The following is a 20,393-nucleotide window of genomic DNA, read 5'->3' as shown; positions in this document are numbered from 1 at the left end:
TTAGAGAGCAGACATGGCATTTTCTCATTTACTCTCTCGTCCCTATCATTTCATCGTAATAAATGTTTCCAGTTAATGAACTATGTTCCTCTTCAATGCCATGGTGGAAGCCCTCCCCATTCATTTTTCCCCATCTTTTTTTCATTCATTTGTTTTTCACTTTTTGCTTTAAAAGTCAAATAAAACAAGTCTTAATACTAAACTAAAACATATTAACATTATGCTCCCAAAAACTGAATGTCTTTTCGTTTGCTACACGTTTTGCATAACAAAACCTACAGCACCCTTTTTCACTGGCTTTTTATACATTCTAATGGCTGAAAGAAAGTTCGGCTATACTCCCCATTATGTTGTGCTTTGGGAGGCGGTGCTGTTATCTTTATGAATGTCCGTTGTGTGGACCCATCCACGCCTTCCTTCGAGCTTGACAGCAGTTGGGGTTGAATAGACGACAGTATGTGGGCCAGAGAAGCGCTCCTATTTCCACTTTCTGACGTGGTTTCTCACGAGGACGTGGATAAAGAGGTGTTGCTTGTATGACATGTCCGTTTGGATCACCTGATTGTCCAGATTGTCTCTGCAAGGCGATCAATTTAAGCAACTTGGTAAATTCCCTCCCACCCAGAATAGCAGAGGTAGAGCGAGCGTCTGAGATTGTACACGATTGCTGAATTGGCGCATACATTCTCTGCACTATAACAATCTTGTGAGGAGTCAGATGGTGATCTCCTCCAGGCGTATTTCTTAGCGCAAACCAAGCAAAAGGCAAGCAGTGCACCCATGATTTTTCAAGCGTTTACGTAAGCTTAGCCTATCGCATTTTGAGCAGTCCATTTATCTTCTCTACCAAACAGTTGACATGAGGATGGTAAACCGTACATAGTTTGCTTTATCCCCAGGAGTGATGTAATCTCCTTTATTAAATCATTGGCAAAGTGCTACCCATTATCAGAACAAATTTCATCTGGCACCTCCCTCACAAAAAACTTAGCCGCAGAGCGGTCATCATTTTGAGCATAGGGACCTGGCTCAAGCCAACATGAGAATGGACATACAGCTACAAGCAGGTACGTGTAAAAAGTACACCTTTATTGCATATCAACATAATCGATCTGCAAGTGTCGAAAGGGGCCTTGCGGTCGCAGCAATGTTCCCTGTACAAGTTCTGGCAGGTCATGCAGTTATATACATATTCAGTGACATGTTCATACAGATTTGGCACAAACAAGTCTTCACTTATCCCTGTAGCCAAATGCTGTTTCGATACGTGGGTAGTGTAGTGAAGCTGTTCAATGCCAATTGTAACTGTTGTTTCGGCACAACAACCTTTCCTATATAATGTCGCCAAACCAAGTCAGTTGGGGGACAGAGAACATGCTCGCCTTTTCCACAACTCTTTTTCAGCATCTGATGCTTCTCCTTGTAACTCATTATCTGCAATATTGGGGCTGCAGTAAGGTTTTCTGGCAATGCATGTTTTTCTTTGCTCACTTTCAATACTGCTATCAGGTATTTTCTCTGATTCGCCAGGGAACAGCACATGTGATCCCTCTGGCATATATGCTGCTTCTTTTTCTGCTTTGCCTGCTCTTTTATTTCCTAGTGAGAGAAACTTCCCCTCATGTAAGGGCTTTACACTTTATTAATGCCAACTCTACTCAAAGTGGTAACATTTCTAGTAGTTTACTCAGTAATGCTGCATGCTGAACGGGAGTACCATTACTTCTTGTAAACCCTTTGTTTTCCAATCTTGCTAATCCTGAGTGTACTTTAGAGGTTTCATAGGCTGAATCAGAGGAAATCTTCACTACTTGGCCCTCTGACATGTTTAGTGCTTCAGTCAAGGCCACGAGCTCTGCTGTTTGTGCAGAGTAATGATTTGGTAGTCGTGTCTGTGAGTACACTATCAACTCCTCCCCTTTTTTTACTCCTTGTCTGTGCTCCACCACTGTGGAACCTGAATGCCTTTGCCCCATTGTCTGGTCAATGCTGGAGTTTCTGTCAATAAGAATCATGTCCTTCCCACCTCCCCATCTATCACTTCTTCCTTATCCAGGAGGTTACCCTCACTTCTGTCTATGCATGCTATGCAGTCATGTACATAATCCTGTTATTTTCTCTGCAATGAACTCTGCTAGGCTTATGGTCCTGCATTTCCCCAGTTCTATTGCTGGGTTGGTTAGTATTACCTCATACACTGAGGATCTCTGAGTTGTCAGTGTTGATTTTGTTTTCTCCAGTATTGCGAATAATGCATGTTCCACATACAAAACTACTGGCACCCATAGTTATTGTGGAAGCCTTCTCAATAGAAAATGCAGCAGTGCCTGCTCACATGGGAAATGTCCCTGCATTACTGTGTCCAATGACCCAATGTAATATGCAAGTGGCTTGTGTCCCTGTCAATTTTTCTGTGTCAATACTGGATTATGTTTCCATCTGAATGTGTGAATAGGTGAAACTTTTCTTTGTAATTGGAAATTGCTAACACTGGTGTATGTGCTTACTTGGTTTAGCTCATCGAAGCTTTCGCCCATTTCAGCTGTCCATTTTCTGTGTGTTTTTGTTTTTCTGTGCTGCTTTTAGTGCTTGCAACCGTGTCTTAGTGTGTATGTAGACTAATCAAAAACCCACGCTCTGCAATAGCTGCACAGGCCCAAAAACGGATTCATCTACTTTACTGTTTTTGGTCATGTAGTCTTGTGTATGGCTTCTACTCTTTCTGGTGTTATTTTTCTCCTGTCTGCTGACATACTCTGACCCAAGTACACCACCTTCTTTTGACAGTATTGCAATTTCTTTGTCCACCTTGTATCCTTTGTCAGAGAGCAACGTCAGTAGCGTCCCTGAGTTCTTTCTACAGTCTTTTTCTGTTATGCTACATACCAGTAAGTCGTCCACATACTGTACTTGCCACCTGTAAATTGCTAAAATCCATTTGTATTACTCTGTTAAAAATGCTAGGTCCCTCACAGGCATTCTACAGTGTTCGAACCTGATCCCGCAATAAGTAAATGCCATAAAATACTGTGAGTCTGGATGTAGTGCAATGAAGAAAAATGATTTTTTTTAAATTGACCACTATGAAAAAATTTGCCTCTGCGGGAATGCTGCAAAATTGTTGCAGGTTTAAGGCCCAATGGATACTATGCCTTAATAATATTGTTCAGAGGGCGTAAATCCTGTATAAAATGCCAGAACCCTCCCTTTGCTTTCTTGATCGGATAAATAGCCGTGTTGCAAGGTGATGAGCTCACCTGTATTATGCCTTGCTGCCATAGGGCATACACTGTCTCCTATATGCCGTCATCTGCTTCTTGATAAAGTGGGTACTTTTTTACTCATTGCAATAGCGCTCCTTCTTTCAACTTGATGTGTACTGCCACAGCCCCTTTAAGTATTCCTACATCATGGGGTCCTGTTGTCCACAAACATTTGGGCACCTTTTCCAAATCTTCCTGCAAATATTGTGCTCTCTTCTTGAGTCATCTGCGGCACAGCCCTTTCTTTTATTTGTGCTGGGCAAGGTATGCTCAGCTCAAACACTACCTCTCCTTCATTGTCCTTTGTTGCAAACAACTCTTTTGTCACTTCTGTCAAAAGTGTTCTCATCAGTGGCTATAAATTTGAACCACTACTTCCTCCAAATACAGTAGTTTGTGTCTGTGCACATCAGATAACCGAGGAGGGATAATAAGGCCTGAACAAAAATTTATTGCACAGCAGGCACACCTTCCCCATCAAACCCTGGCAACCATCCCAACAAGTGTACCCTGTACACAAACAGCTCTTTGTGTGTGGGTATCCCTCTCATTGTGCTGTGTGCATAGTAAGCCTGAATCCGCACTGCCACCCCAGCTGGATACATTCCAGGTGTGGTGCACACCAGCCCTTTCTGAAATTGTGGAGTTCAATTTGCTGAGTAGGTCCCTCCCCAGAATGTTAATGGGAGTGTCTTTTGAGTACAACAAAGGTGCTAAAATATGCTGTGTCTCTATAGTCAAGGGGAAGTCTTTTGTCAGAGGAACTTTCAAAATTGTCCCCGAAATGTTTTGTGTGTCCAAACGTTTAGATATTGGAAATCCTTCTTCCTTGATGCATGATTTAGTCGCTCCACTGTCTATAAAAAAGAGAAATCATCTCTAACCTATCTGAACTGCTGCCTCCGGTACCTCCTCTGCGCCTTTAGTTACTGCTAGAACAGGACACACTTGCACTCCCTGTGGGAATCCCTATTGTGCAAATGTTTTTTGCGGATGACTTAAATGGATTATCGCCCACCACTGTCACTCCTGTGTATTGTGGCACGGTATTCTGTCCCAATATTGTTACCCCTTCTGGTATTTGGGTCTGTGCTGGTGCCTAAAAGTATGCTCACTGTACCTCAAGTTCCTGCCATTTCCCCCCTTGTACCTGCACTTGTCCCTGGGTAGCAAGGTGTTTGTGCGGGCCATATCTGTAGTCGCAGTGACACGACCTGCACTTTTTGAGGAGTCTGCTGCATGTCTTCTGTTGCTGCCCTGCCTGTGCAATAAGGGGGCATGTTCGTGCAAAATGTCAAAAATTCCCACATATGAAGAAGCACTGTACTCCAAAATGTGGCATCGCTCCCCTGTATCCCATTCACGTTCCACATGCATAGTATCCTCTCCCAGTCGGACACTGTCCAATGTACCCATTGCCTCCGCCTCCCTGCATGAATCCATCTGCTGCACGTTTATGAAAGCAGACTGCTGCTGCATTTGTATGATTCCTTACTGCTGGTTGTGTGGCCACTGAGTAAACTCCTGGCTGCTTTACCGTGGCCACTGGAAACCCTCCTTGCTGAGCTTGTGGAACGACAACTAGCCCTGTGAGTACTGTTCCCTCCATGTGTATTTTTGCCAGATTTTTCTGAACACATTGCTTTCCGCTTTGTTTGCATTATCGACTGTGTCCTTATCCTTCTGCTGCCTCCTTTTGCAAAAGTGTACAATTGTCGTCTGTATCTCGTGCCACCGCTTTGCCTCAATTCCCACTATTTTTTCTAAAGAGACCTGCACATCTGCGGGGAGCCCCCTCACTAAAATATGGTAAAACAAAGGTATTTTTTTGTCCCATGACTGTTTATTTTCCTGTGTCCACATTTCTTGTATGTATTTCGTGGGATCCTCATCAGGCTTCATTTTACGAGCCAATATAGAACCCATTATCGTATCTGGATACAGTTCCCTTGGAGCCTTCCAAACATGTGCTCAATAGTTGTTCAAGGGTGCTCCATTGTTTATATTAAAGCTTAATTATGCCCCGCATATCCAGCCTTTTGACATATTATGTCACTTCTGTCCCCACCTAATACTGCCAATAAACTTTTTATATCTCGTATGGCCAATGGTATTCCCGCTGTCTCCTTTTCAAAAAACATAAATCCACTTGCTCGCCCTCACCATTAACGAAGGTAACCTGTAAACCAAATTGTCCCTGTCCATTGTCTGCTATGGTATATATTGAACCTCGCCCCTTGCTTTTTGTAAAAGGGGCCTTTCTGTGCACGCTCTGTGTTTATTGCCACATTGTGGCCTCTTTGCTACCGCTATTCTGGTTTTCCTGCTCTGAAGCCTATTTCTCCATCTACCAGTGATTCTTCTTTCCTGCTTCACTCTTATTTCCATTCTGCCATCTGTCAAATTGCGTGCGTCTGTTTACGACATCCCCATGATCGCTGTCACCTCTGTCTTCCCAGTCTGATATGGTGTCCCCTTCCTCTGCCATATCAGTTTCACCATTTTAAACTTTATACGTCCTGCTGTCCATTCCCTTCTCGTGTTCCTTTCCTTGTTTGTTTATTTATTTGTATGGCGCAACGGACCCAAAGGTATCTGGGCGCAAAGACGTTACATGTATACTTTCAGCATGAGGTTACAATAATTACAGCAAAATTACAAAAAAGCAGTTACAGTGGTTATATACATAAAAGTGGTGTACAATGAGGTTACATATTCTTACAAGACGTTCCATGTATACTTTCAGTATATGGTTCCAATAATTACAGCAAAAAATACAAAAATGCTAACAGCAGTTATATACATGACTGATGACAGCATGTTTGCAAAATATTTCAGGAATTATATGCATTAAGGTACAGAGGGTTGTACGGTGAGGTACAGGAAGTGTCCAACATTTAGGTGTGTCAGTAGTCCTTGGCTGTGAGCCAGTTTAGAGTGTTACATCTAAAGTTAGGGAAGCATTGGTCTGCTCTCAAGGCCGGAGGGAGGGCATTCCAGTACTGTGCAGCCATAACATGGAAGCTACACCCCCCCCCAGCTTTCTTTAGTTAAAATCTGGGTACGACCAGGCAGAAGGAATTAGCTATCCTGGTGGGGTGTCTTGATTCTCTCCAAAATTTACAGTGGGGCAGCTTTGTTGAGGCATTTATAGGTTAGGGAGACAGTTTTAAGCAAGATTTTGTCATTGATGTATAGCCGATGTATAGACATTTTCTCTGTCTCCTTATTTCTGAGATATGCTCTCTTCTGGGTATGCCCTGTGCAGTTCTGAGAGCATTGTTCTGGAGAATTTGGATTTTATTGACAATGTGCTTGCTTGCGCCCAAGTACAAGGCATTGCAATAGTCCAGTTTGGAGAGGATGAGAGCTCTGGCTAAGATATTGCAACTGTCCTTGGAAAGAAAAGGTTTGTAGGCTCTGATCAACTTGCAGGTATATGCTGTGGCGGATGTCATGGCATTGACCTGTTTGTCTAGTGTGAGGGTAGAGTCTAGGTAAAAGCCTAGGGTCTTTATCTCTTTTACCACTTTGATACGATTTCCATCGATTTTGAATGAAGTATATTTAGGGCTGAGTTTGTTCAGGTTGCCTGCAGTGCCGAGTATAAGGAACTACGTTTTATCATCATTCAGGCAGAGACCATAGGCGGCCATCCATGCCTGGATGATTAGATACATTTTATTTACAAGGGCTATGTCCTTGTCACACTCCCCGGTAAGTGGTATGAGGATCTGGGTGTCATCAGCATAATTCATGTAGGTGACACCCAGATGGTCCAAATTGTCAAACGGTGGCTTCGTAAATATGTTGGTACATGGTTGGTGAGACGCGGTTGATGTGACGCAGGAACCCTGCGGCACACCCCATGTAATTGGGATCAGGTCTGCAGCCGCTGGCAGCGAGAAGACTCTCATGGTCCTGTTATTCAGAAAGGATTGAATCCATACTATAGCGTCCTGGGAAAAGTGGGTGGCTGAGTCAAGTTGTTTACATAGCACTTTGTGGTCCACCAGATCGTTGGCGGCCGAAAGATCTAAGAGAAGAAGTAGGGCTGTTTTGCCTTTGTCTCTGAGTTCATTGATCTGTGTTTTAAGATCAGTCAGTGCTATTTCGGTACTGTGTTGTGGCCTAAAGCCAGATTGGCGGACTCTTAGGAGGAGATTGGTCTCAAGATACTCCTGTATCTGAATTTAGGCTACTTTGTCTAGGATTTTGAGAAGGAATGGTACTGTGGTAATAGTCCTATAATTGGTGGGATGGTAGGGTCTAGAGATTTGTTTTTTTTTTTTTTTATAGGAGAGTTAAGACCCACGACTCCTTTTAGGTTACTCGGGACAGTGCCAGATAAGAAATAGGCATTAATTAATTTAGTGATGAACTGTGCCAGGCCTCTAGCAGAATATTTAATAATCTGAGCAGGGCAGATATCTCCCTGACAGTTTAAGTGTTTGAGAGATGAGATGATTTTTTCTACCTCAAGGATAGAGACTCGAGAGAATCTGAAGCAATGAGGCGGTTTAGTAAGGTGCGTTAAAGTACTAGCATGCCTGTCTGTGTCAGGTAGGTTAGCTCTTTTGTCCGCAACCTTGTTCTGGAGTAAGGCATTTTTGTGTGTTAATGCTTTCTGGATATTGTAACACCAGAGTTTGTCCTTCACGCAGTTGTCTGATGGGGGTATAGGGGCTTCCATCTCCCTTAGAATAACAAAGAGCTCCTTGGTGCTTGAGCTAGCTTGATGAATTCTGTCATTATACGTTTCCTGTTTAGTGTGAATTATTTCTCTTTTATACAGGGCAGAGATATTGGTTAGGTTAGTTTTATTTTCCTCTGCAGATAGGTGTCTCCATAGGACTTTGAGTTTTAAGTTAGGGGGTAAACCAGGAGTTCAGGTGGGCTCTCGGTTTACTTTTGCGTATTTTTAGGGGGCAATAATGTCTAGGGCTTTGCTCGTAGTGGCATTGTACTCGTCTACGAATGAGTCTGGGTCTAATGAGTCCGGTAAAGAGTTGAGGATGGGAATTAAGTGTGGTAAAATCTTATCCACCGTAATATTCCTCTTGTTTCTGTTGAGGGAAGGAGGTGCTATTAAATTGCCCTTACTGATAGGGAAAAGGGTGAAGGACAGAAGGAAGTGATCTGTCCATATTTGAGGAGTAATGGAGGCGATAGCTGCATTGCAGTTGAGGTCTGCCACCCAATCTAAGGGTCTGCCTTTATCATGGTTGGGCTGGGTTACTCTTAGGCTGAAACCGTGTTCGGGGAACATATTGGATATTTCTAAGGCTTGTTGTTTCATTGGGATTATCACTAAGGCTTGTTGGTCATTGGGATCGTTGAAACCAAGGTTAAGATCCCCAAGTAGTAATATTTCAGAGGACGCTTTTGTGTGTCAGAGAGTATTATGGAAATATCCTCCTCGAATGAGCCAGTGGGTCCTGGAGGTCTTTAGCTAAGGTGGGTTGTAAGGGTTCTGGAGTCAAAGATAGGTAATTTAACAGTGAGTATTTCACAGGATTTGACTGCTGGTGATGAGGCTAGTCTCCTAGCTAAGTTAGACTTGGCAATGACTGCTATGCCTCACCCTCTGGAGTCAACCCTATCTGCTCTAAAGATGATATAATGGTCAGGTATTGCAGGTAGGAGGGCAGTGCCCGCAGCTACATTTAGCCTTTTGCAAGGAAGTCATAATCTTCCGCCCTGATCAGGTCAGCTATCCCAATAGCATGTGCCACCAGTGATCACCAGTGATCTGGCGTTGATTAGAGCAGCCTTGATGTTGGGGGTGTTGTTATTAGACAGAGAGGTAGGCGGTTTGCCCTGGCTTACTTTTCTGGCATAGATTTTTGTTAGTGAGATCACTAGTCTTCGATGTGTGAAGAGTGGGCGTGGCCATATTTTTGTTTCTGGAATTATTTATCATAGTTGGGTGTTTCCCCATGGTGGGGGGACATATTTTGTCTAATGTTCCGTTTGGTGGCTCATAGTGTCTAGTTAATCTAGCTCGGAGTCTAATATTTCTCATAGTAATGGAGCAAGGTTGGTTAGTTTTGATGAGACCATGGTCAAAGGTAAGGATGGTAGGTGGCATGTGGACTTTGCTACGTTGTTCAGGTTGGAGGGGTTTAGGTTTAGCGTCTTATCACCAGCGAAGGTAGAAATCTAGTAGGTTTAATGGTCTGGTAGTTAGACTTCAGCAAGGGCAGGAATAAGGTATGTTTAATACTCGCTATGGGTGCAGTACAGGTCTCCATAGTTAGATATTATATGTTTGTATGGTTATAGCCTATGACCGTGGCCAGTTGGCCTATTGCCAGTAGGGCGCACAGTAGGTAAGGTACCAGGTAGGTGGTAGCATACATAGTGCACTTATGATACCACTGTGGTGGGCTGGGATACAGTAATATGGCAGTGCGGGCATACAATAGTATCTGGGCCCTATGGCAAAGCAGGGTCTCCTTGGGCACGAGTCAGCAATTAGCAAAGGGCACAACATAAATCTAGTGCAGATTGAAATATTGGCATTGTGACACAGACCGGATAAGGAGCAAGATCACCTACTAGCATGGGGTAAAAAACTGTAATTGGCAATGGGCATAACACAGATCAGATGCAGATGTTGGCATTAGGTGGATTCAGATAATGGAATTAGGCGCGCCACAAGACAGACGCAGAAGCGGATGTATGCAACGGGCATGCCAAAAGTCAAAACAAAACAGTCATATGTGAGCATAAGGCGAGATCAACTATTGGAAGAGTGTACCACACAAATCAAATGCAGATATGGCGTTAGCATTAGGGAGAATTGGTGGAATGGAAACAGCACATGATGGGGACAGCACAAATCGATGCAAACTGAAGTGTTGGTAATGGGCATACCATGAGTAAGATCAAGAGCAGAACCAGATATTAGCGAGGATCAGAATTGGCAGTTGGCAATAGGCAAAACCTCAAACAAATGTAGATGCAAGTATCTAGGTAGGTCAGAGACATGTATTCGCGTTGGGCATGACCTAGATCAAATGCAAGTGCATACAAATGAAGCGTACCATACTCGAATCAGAATAATGCGTGGATAAGGAATACACAGTACTTGTTAGGACATAGAGCATTGATGGCACTAATCCTGAATGTACATATAATTCAAACATGCTGGGTGTAATCTAACGTGATACAGTGAGAAGGACTGCACAGTATCTGTTGTAGAACAGATCATTGGCGGCTAGTCGTTAGTCGGATTCAATAAAGGTAGTAGCAAACAAAAGTGAAAATAAACATATGTTTATTGCAGGTTACGCAGAAAGTTGATGTTCCCTTTGCCATGTGCACAATGTCGGGGGAAGTAGGAAGATTTCTTCCGATGATGTCTAAGGAGCGGAGCAGAGGTTGGCTTTGCAGAGCATATGGGTGTGCGGGGGATTCCAAGATGTCTACCAGTTTCGTGGAGGGGGGGGGGGCACAGATTATATAATATGCATCGGTGTGAAAAGTGTCCACTGTTTCTCTTTCCATTGCCTTTTCTGCCTTCCTGAGCACACTGCCAAGTTGCTGCTGTGCTCTCTATTTTATGTCATTAAAATGTCCTCCGCCCTTTCTTGTCCTTGCTGATAATGCTTGTCTCTCTCCTCTTTCTTTTTATCTGTCCCTTCTTTGTCTTAAGACGCCAGTTTAGGATTTGAATACCCCACAGCTGATACAGTTTCCAAAGCCCTAGAATATCCTGTCTCTTTTTAAGCTTTGCCCCTTTGTAAGTAGCTGCCAAGTACGAATACATACTTTCTATATGTCTTTTGAATGTTCCCTCCCCAGGCCATTCTTTATAACACTATCCCACTGTGTTGTATACCCACTCGAAATGGTATTTTGATATTGTATCACGTTATTGGGGCAATTTTCTTCACATGTGCTAAAATGGGGCATCCATCCAACATGTCATCATTGTCCCCGACTTAATCCTTTTCATTGAAATATTCTTCTCTCCTTTTTTTCTTTTCTCTTTCTCCTTATTATATTAACCCTTTAAACTCTTACTCTTCCTCGGGCAGTCCCAATCGCTCAATTTTTATCTTACTCAATCACCCGATTTTCATTGACTCTGGCCTTCTACACAGGCCCATCTTGTTAGCTTATATTAGTACACGAGAGGCCTTCTCCCTAGGCACAACAATTTAAAAATGTAACTTGCGCTACGCAGCTCTGTACACGTTATTTCGGCTCTAGCACTTCCGTCTGCTCCATAGCCACATTCAAATAATACTATGACCATTTTACACAATACTAAAAACAAACTGTCGCTACTCACAAAACAAGAGCGAGTATGTGTCCCAAAAGAACCTTTCTTTTCCCCAAAGAAAATAAAGTGAAGCAACTATACCCATTGCCTCTTGTCTAACAAGGTCCGCCACTTACTACATAAACCTCTGTGCCACCTACCTGCTTCCTATCGGAACAGCAGACCTAATATCTACTACGGTCAATTGTCCTCCACCACAAATGAGGGTGCGGCCTATACACCATAAAAATAGTCTCTAGCGCTTTCATGCACGGGTACACATGCGTATCCTTTTAGGAGATTCTCCACTTCTCTCGTTCTCTGAGTCTTTTTTTAAAGTCGGAGTGAAGGCAGCGCCATACCAGGTGGACCTTTGGTAAGTGGCGTCCGTGCACCTCTTCTGGCTCAAGCTCTTAGTACGCTGTCCCGCACTTCTCGTGGAGCACGGCTGGCACCTTGGTCGAATGGCAGAGATCTCTTGCTAAGGCCTCCAAAAAAGTGTCCGGGGTGGGGGGAGTGACTCACCAAAGTAGTAAAAAAAAGGAGTGTACACCGGTGCAAGAAATAACAGTTTTATTCAGGGGCCCCAGGTGCAGCTGTCACAGCTAATTCAAGCAGATTGTGGAACAGAACTGCATGAAAAGACGCTGCCCCTAAATTGAGAACTTTTATACCATACAAATAATTAGTATTCATCATCATGTAACATCACACAAAGCTGATTGGATTTTGCATTTTGAACCCTTATAGAAAAGTATGCATTGTGTTCAATAATTGGGTCCACAAACCTTCCCACACCGCCCTCAATTACAACTTGTGACATCACAATCCACCCCCAATTCCCACAGCAGAAAGTTAGTTCATTGAAACATTTCAGACGACCAGCAGAACCTTAATCATCTGCCCAGGTCGCTTTATCTCCGTTTACATGAGAAGTGCCTACCACCATGTCACCGAGCCTTGTCATACAAATGTTGCATATCGGGGAAAATTTAACCCAATAATGACAGGTTGGCTGCTGAAAGACGGGTCGACCCTTCACACTGATTCTCCAATATGCCACTTTACAAGTTGCAGGAACAGCATTGATAGTAATCTCAGTTGTTATACTTACTAATTGTTACATCAGTTACTTGTCAAACGATACTGTAGGACAGCAATATTGGTTGTTTTCTTTTGTAAGAAATAAATATCCAACACTACTTTTAGTCAAGTCCTCTGTATTGTAGCATAACTTTATGAATGCTGTGTTTACAAATATTTTTGTCCTCTAATCTAATTTGAGTTATTGCAAGCAATGATTTTGAAAGAATTTAGGGTTTGGCATCCACACCTCCATTCGGGGCATCATTCTTCACCAGTGCGCGATAACCGTTCGCAACCGATAAACATTTTGGAGCCCATGCATATGGGGGGGGGCCCCAAGCCAGGTACATTTTTCTTAGGAATGGTGGTTGAGGTCAATAAAGTTTGAAGACCACTGCTGTAGAGTGACTATCTTGTTATGAAGAATATTTTTTAAGGCGAAAAACCTAATTGCTATCTTGCTGGCACCATTATATGTAATCTTTTGAATGCTAGTTTGAAAGAGCACAAAGACCCTCCCAGGTCCCTAGGGGATGGTGCTTGAACGGCGGAAGCTTAATATACGAAACAAACCTTCTTTGCTTTTTAAAGTGGTCCATTATCCGCATGCTTGCGGTGCCCTTGTGTGCAACGTTGCTATGTGTACACTACGGTGCACATACAACTTGTACACATGACCGCACCTTCAGTGGGTACAAGAAAATCATTCAAGTGCTTTACTGTGAAGGAAAGAGTCACACAGGCCCAGCGATCGATACTTAAGATTTGACTCGGTCGTCTGCTTAAGAACATTGTAGTGTCGCGTAGACCCTGTGAGAATGTATCTATTGTATATAAAGGGCACGGTGGTGCTATGCTTGTAGTTTTCAATAAGTTGCCCAGACAGCTGCATGCCGGTGCTCAGTTGCCCGCTAGCATAGATTTCCCTTGTGTGAGGATTGTTGATGTGTGGCACATGGGAAGGGTGTGTGACTTTCGTAGTATCTTCAATATTGCTTAATTCTGAAGCGGGGTGTCAAGAGGCACAGTTTTGTTTGGCTGGTATGAAGGCTGGCTAAGATTTGTTTGGCGTACTGTTGCTGTGTACTACGGGGTGTGCTGCAGTCTCAGGCTGGGGATGGTTGAAATGCCCTGATGAATGCGCTCTTTTGACTCCTGCCTTCCTGCTTCTGGTGGCACAGGCCACTTTGGGCTTTACTTTACAAAAGCTCCAAATTAGATTTGTCATTGTGATTCTGGGGTGAATGCTTTTTATGATTTTCTTTTTTTATTTTTTAGTCTCTAATGAAGGGACCAGTTTATTCTCGTTTGATGTGGAGCTTGGAGCCTTTTTCTTGCTTTTCTGGATTTTTCAGCAGCCTTGTGTAGCCGAGGACTGGCTCGAAAGCAGGAGTTTTCGGACCTGTGCGTGATTGTTCTATTTTTAATTGCTTTTGCTATTTGAAAGTGGGAGGTCACTTTATTCCTTTAAGGCAGTGGTCTTCAAACCTTTTTATGCTGAGCCTCTCCCCCTAACCCCCAACCCCCTTTGTGTAAAAATCTAGTTTCTGGTGCCCCCCCCCACACACTAGCCAAAAATGCTTATATTTTCTATTACGCGTCACCATAATCCTGTTTTAGGAGATTAATGCCGCCCCCACCCCCAATCTGACAGGCCCCCATTGGGGGGGTGGGTTTAGATCAGCCCCCCAGTTTGAAGACCACCCTAGCTGCTCAGCATATAGAGGCCCCCTTTTTGTGGTTGGGATGATTCCTTCCCTTCCCCTTTCTAGTTCCACACAATGACTGTTCTGCTGATCAGTCCGATCGCTTTCAACCGGCAAGAAGAGGATAAATGCTCCTACTAGCTGCGACTCTCTGGCTTTAACGCTGTTGCTGCTCCAATGACCCCACAATGTTCCACATGAATAGGTCCATGCCTTCCTCCGATAGGTGCACCCGACCCTCTAAGTAATAATTTGGCTTATATATGTTTATCTGGCCATGGCGCATGTGTGAGAAACCTTGCCTCTGCAAAATATATCCATGGCTTGGCATTTTTGCAGGATTTTTCTACTGCTCATGAGCCCTGCACTATTTCAGCAGTAGTGCATAATTCATGGCACAGTAGCAATGCTTATGGGGATCGGGGGAGGCAGCGGTGGGGGGGCTTCAGATCCTTCTGGAGCGTAGTGCCTGGCTCTTATTAACAAAGGCCTACCTGCTAAGGTGTAATTTACTTTTTGTCCCTGCCAGTAAAGATCACTTTGGTCATGGTCCCTGCATATCCTCCTATTTCCGGTCCCTATAATTTCCTGGACATGTTGCTGTCCGCAAGCTGGGACTCTCTAAGGTTGGTATTTACATTGAAGAAACTGAAACAGGTGCTTGTCTTTTAAAGCAGCATTTTAGGTACAAGAGCTCTGCAGTTAAGAACGTATTGCGTCTCCAGAACACCCACCTCTAATTTATTAGCGAGCAGATGGAACTAGTTGAAGCCACAATGGGTGAAGTTGCCAAGCACCAAGACGCTTCATTCACAAATAGGGACACATCAGGCAGGAACATCAATAGCAAGCCCACTATAAATTTCACAAATACTTGGAGCATACTAAATTGACTTTTTTTTTCTTCTTCTTTTAGGCAATAATTCAAATCATGGCACTCTTTAATGTGATTTTCTTTGATTCCGACAATTCTCTGTGTATTTGAAAGGATGGGGCATTTAAGCCTTTGGAAATTCCTGGTGAAGTTAATTGTTAATGGCTGATAGAGGGTCTTGATGAAAGTAGAAGAGAAATGCATGAAGAAAAGGATTTCAAAGCAGTAGTGCTTTTCCAGTCAGCAGGTAAGCAATGTATTTCTTTTTTTTTGTCCATCCATTTGATGTTTGGGGGAGGAGGGTGCATCTGACATCCCTACGAGGAGGCATTCTCTTTTTCACAGATGAATGCTGCTCAATCCCCACCATTCTTTTACAGCCTCTTTTCCCTCTAAAGTAAGTATATATGGTCTACATGTCTGTTATGTTGCATTCTTTTGTAGAACGCCTTTTACCATTGGTATGATCTCAAAGCGCTATTGGTAGATCGCCCTCGGGGACCGTAGTCAAGGTCAGAGTATGTGTGCAGCTAGACTGAGGTTTGGGTAGCTGTATAGGGGGTGGGGGAAAGCGCTAAGGTGTGCAAGAATAAGCAAAAATGAAACCAAGGGGGCAGATTAGATCACGCTTAAGCAGAGTCACTTACCCCAGTGTACAGCTCAAGCAAAAAGTCTCTTGTATTTATAGTCACATTTTGAAGTTTTAACTTGCCTTTCTCATACCCGCAGCCAAGAAACAGTGTATTAAGACACAGAAAAAATTTGACGAAATAATTAAAACCTATTGTTGTTATGCAGAGGGACTAATTCAGGCTTTAAAAAGAAAGGCAGAGGAGGAAAAGCGGCTACTGGTGTAATCTGGCAAGCGATGGAAAACTTGAGTTTTGTTTGAACTAAAAGAAGAACATGCAGTGGAAAAAAACAGAAGAAAACAAAAAGAATTATATTGTAAAAGCTGATGGGTGGAAACCGAATATTCCGAAATTGAGTAATTGCTCTTCACAGTTATGGTCACTAAAGCTGGAAAACCTAGGTCTTTTGGCAAGGATGGCAAGTGTTCTTCATTTCAGCTTCATAACCCGCCTCATTTACTTCACATGGAAAATTTAAAGACACAGCAGTAAATCAGCAGATGTCTCGGTGTAATTCCCAATGTCGCTGCACAACAACTGTAAAATATTGGACTATCAAGTAACAGTCAATTGTCTGCTACAAATGATTTGTCGGACAGATTGAATTTGACAAGCTCAACTCTATCACCACTTCTTCTCAACAGTGTGTCTTTGTTACAGTATTATGGTCATGCCTGTTTAGACACTGAAGTGACACCTACACGTTCCCACACACCTGCTCAATTATTTTGATTACGGTCTTTCAAAACAATGGAATTGGAACATCCCAATAACGGAGTTTGGTTGCTACGTCAGCCCCTGCTACTAATCAACAACATAATTGTATCTCACTCACTGCTGTGTGAAATTGAAGATGCAAGTGCTCTTCTGTGTAGAACTATACAGTTGATCTGATGAATTTGTAGGTTAGTTCCAACTTGTAAATGGTATATGTTTTTGTGCTATTTGGTATTGCCTTTGATTTCTGGTGGGGTCAGCAAGTGTTTTCTTGGGTGTGGTCAATGGTCGAACTAATTGTTAGCTGCGCATAGTGATATTGGGTGAAGTGACTGTCGACAGTTTGTCATGCAGGTAGACCTCTAACAGATTCTGTTTAGGTCTCTGAAAGTGTGTATTTTAGTGCAGTGATTTGTAATTTTCAGAGTTTGAACGTGATGCCATGTTAGCTAAGGGTAAGAACTGAAATGAGGGAGTTTACAGGTTGGTTTGTGACATTGTGGTGTGGATTTATAGTTTTGTATACTAAATCGGCAAACCTAGTTAACGACATTTGAGTGCTCTAGCATAGAAGGCAAAGATGGAAAGTGACCGCTGCAAATAGTACACTATTCATAAGTCTAACTAGACTCACCCTATAGTAATACCACCCGTCTTACACACAAGGGATGCATCCTGGGGTAATCCAAACCCTTTTCCTAAATCTTTAGGAAGCATCATGAAATAACCCCTCCTGAAGTTGTCTGCAATAATCATTCACAATTCCAAATGCATCCTAAAGCTGTCATGGAACCATTCTATAGTAATCCCCTCCCATCCTGAGGTTGTCTTGAGGGTCATCCTGGAGTAATCCTCACCCATCATGAGGTTGTCATGGGTGATGGGTCATCCTGGAATAATCCCCACCCATCCTGGAGTAATCCCCCCCACACTCTCCCTCCCATCCTGAAGTTGTCTTGAAGTCATATTACAAGATCATCATTGGAAGTAATCAGAACTCATCCTGGAGTAGTTGCTTTGATAACTCTAGTGTCATCGCAATTAAATATTTCGGCTTATACCCATACTTCAGGATGGTTTCGGATAATCTCCCTGAATTATCCATGGAAGACTCTAGGATGGAGAAACCAAATGATTCCAGGAAGATCTTCCTTTTTTGACTTGGGCTTCCTTGGCACTGTATCACCACTGCACCCATATCCACCAACAAGGATCTTCATTTCCCCAGTTTCAGGCCTCTAGGGTGGTTTTCACCGCTAGTGCCACTGCCAACTGAATGGCTCCCCCTTACTGGATTTAAATTACTTGAGGTTTATACCTCCAGGGCACAAGTCGAGGGAAAGCGTTTTTTGTAGAAGGCTGATGATTTTTCCACTGTGTATTTTCAAGGAATTAAAAAAAAGAATATAAAATGTGTACTTCACCCACAGAAGTAAGCAGTTCTGCATCCAGGATCCTAACCCGGGTTGTGAAGCAGACAGGGCACCTTAGCTACAGGACCATATGAATGTCTCACTGTAAAATGTTTCATAATGACATTGTGCTATATAGGAAATGGTTTGTTACAGATTCCTAGGTATGAAAGACTTGTGCCTTTCGTACTTAACCAGCAATGTTATTGGAAAATCTGTTCTTTTAAAAAAAATATATTTGTCCCATGCTTTTTCTTCAATTAAGACAAACTACATGAAATGCAAACATTTCACGTATAAATGTCATGCAACGTCACTTTCTATTGTGTATATATTTATAATTTTTATTACGCGCTAAATCCCCCGTAGGCCTCAAAGCACACTAAGTAACGAATAAGACACAACACAAACAAAGCTAACTGAAACAGGGGAAAACTGGACCAATGTAAGACTTAACCAGGAGCAAGGTTGAAGAAGAGTCTTAACTCAATACTTAAAGGCAGCAAATGAATTAATTTAGCCTGAGATAAGGGGGTAACTTGTTCCAGGCCGCTGGTGCTTGAACATTAAACGTGGAACCACCAAATCTAGTGAGCTTCAATCTTGCTGTACATGTTTTGTCGGATCATATGAACGGAGAGAGCGACAAGACTTGGAGGGACTGAGCCGATCAATTAGATATTACGGACCGTCCTTATTGCAACATTTGTAAAGTCAACGACAGGATCGTATGAGTGACCCGATGTTTAACGAGGAGCCAATGAAGCTACCTTCTGGCCTCAGTAACATGATCTCTTTTAAAGAGACCAAAGACAGCTCCTACAGCACGATTTTTGTGCGACTTGGAACATGTTGAGATTGGCTTTAGAGGTTCCTGCTAAGAGGCTGTTGCCATAATCAAGGTGGGAGTTAATCAAGGCTATGGCTAAGAGAGTGCTGGCCTACCACAAGCTACAATACTGGCGATATTAGATGCTTTGTTATTTTGGTATCCAGCGTGCTCTTTTTTTTTTTAAAAGGTTAATCGATGCCTCTTTAAGGCCCGAAGTTACACTAGCTTCGGAGAAAGGGAGATTGACAAGACGTGTCAGCCATAGTACGAGCGTATCCATACAGGTCTTGAAGATATTGGACGGACAACTGTGCCTTAAACAAGATGTTTGCTTCATACCTGCAACAATTTTAAAAATGTGTTCCTCTGAGCACGGTTTGAGGTGAAATAAAGCTTGTACATGTTTCTTACCAAGGACGTGGTCTGGAATGTTGGAGGCATTGGAACAGTTGAGGGCTGATCAAGATCTAGCTAAGCTGCTATCGATTGTAGGTGTCCCGAAACTGTTCTGGTTGAACTCATCGTGTATTGCTTGACACCAAGCTGAGTCCTTCACTAATGTCGTTTCAACTGAGTATTTTATTTCAAATTCGATAAGGATTGCAAAACATCTGTGTGTTGTATTTTGCAGAAGAGATCCTATCATTGGGACTATGAGGTTAAGCACCGATTTCCACATTCTTCAGATTAAGAACAGCTTGTGTATAGAGAGAGTGTGAGAGAGGAGAAGAATTCCTTCGCCACCCCCAGCTTTCCTCTTTAAGCGACGTAGATCAGCAATGGAGTCATTAAATCAAGTACTTTTGCTGTTTTTAGATTTCACCAACCTACGTTCTTTTGGGGCAAGGTCATCCACAATTGTGTTAATGGTGTTAGTGAGATGGTAAGCCAAATCATTAGAATTATTAAACGTATCCACGGGTCTAAGTTTAATTGAAAGCTGAGACAATAAGGATTTTGCCATAATCTTCTTTAGATTCCTATGGTGGCATATTGTCTAAGGGTAGGTTTCGGATAAGAAGGGGTGGCTGGTATTGAGATGGACAAATTCACTAACCTATGATCAGACCAAGGACAGTGACAAATGTTAATCTCACACATGGGTGAGCGTCTGATTGAAAACAATAAAATTCAATGCTGATAAAAAGGCTGCTTGTTTGTATGAGACCATACCGCTGCTAATCCCAGTTTTCCTGCACGCCACCTCATCGTAGTACCTCACTGCCTACAGAGCTACATTCCCTTAGCTGTTGCCCCTACCTCACGGTTCTCCCGGGGTTTTACTATCCTTCTAGTGTACACCTCATCATTCTGTCAAAAGTGTAACTCCTCCAGATGTCACCAATCAGGGGCGGGGGGTCACCTTTTCCTAGGGTCACGTTACTTACCAGGGCATCACCGTACTACCACTCAAGGAGGCTACTTTCGACAGTGCACACTTGTGAGTTCCGAACAGACATGTATTTTAATATGCTGCCTTCCTTTAAATTCATGCTGCACCCTCCCTTCCTCACCGGGACAAACCTCAGAGGTGCATTTCCCTCAAAGTACCAATCCCAAACTATCGCCTCTCCCCTAACCCCCGCACCCCCCCAAACT

At 43.0% G+C, this 20,393-nt stretch overlaps 1 long non-coding RNA gene across 1 annotated transcript in view; it reads left to right on the top strand.

The window, feature by feature from the left end:
- LOC138582881 (uncharacterized) overlaps positions 1-19,941 on the top strand; it is a 29,032-nt gene extending 9,091 nt beyond the window's left edge. Inside the window, exons 2-3 of the long non-coding RNA XR_011305097.1 lie at positions 15,244-15,448; positions 16,000-19,941. This is a non-coding gene — a long non-coding RNA (uncharacterized lncRNA). The remainder of the gene's footprint in view (positions 1-15,243; positions 15,449-15,999) is intronic.
- The last annotated feature ends 452 nt before the right edge of the window (positions 19,942-20,393 follow it).

The sequence above is a fragment of the Ambystoma mexicanum genome, chromosome 3q, assembly GCF_040938575.1.
Source record: "Ambystoma mexicanum isolate Mex_15411 chromosome 3q, UKY_AmexF1_1, whole genome shotgun sequence".
Lineage (NCBI taxonomy): Eukaryota > Metazoa > Chordata > Amphibia > Caudata > Ambystomatidae > Ambystoma > Ambystoma mexicanum.
This window is presented reverse-complemented; position numbering and strand designations above follow the sequence as displayed.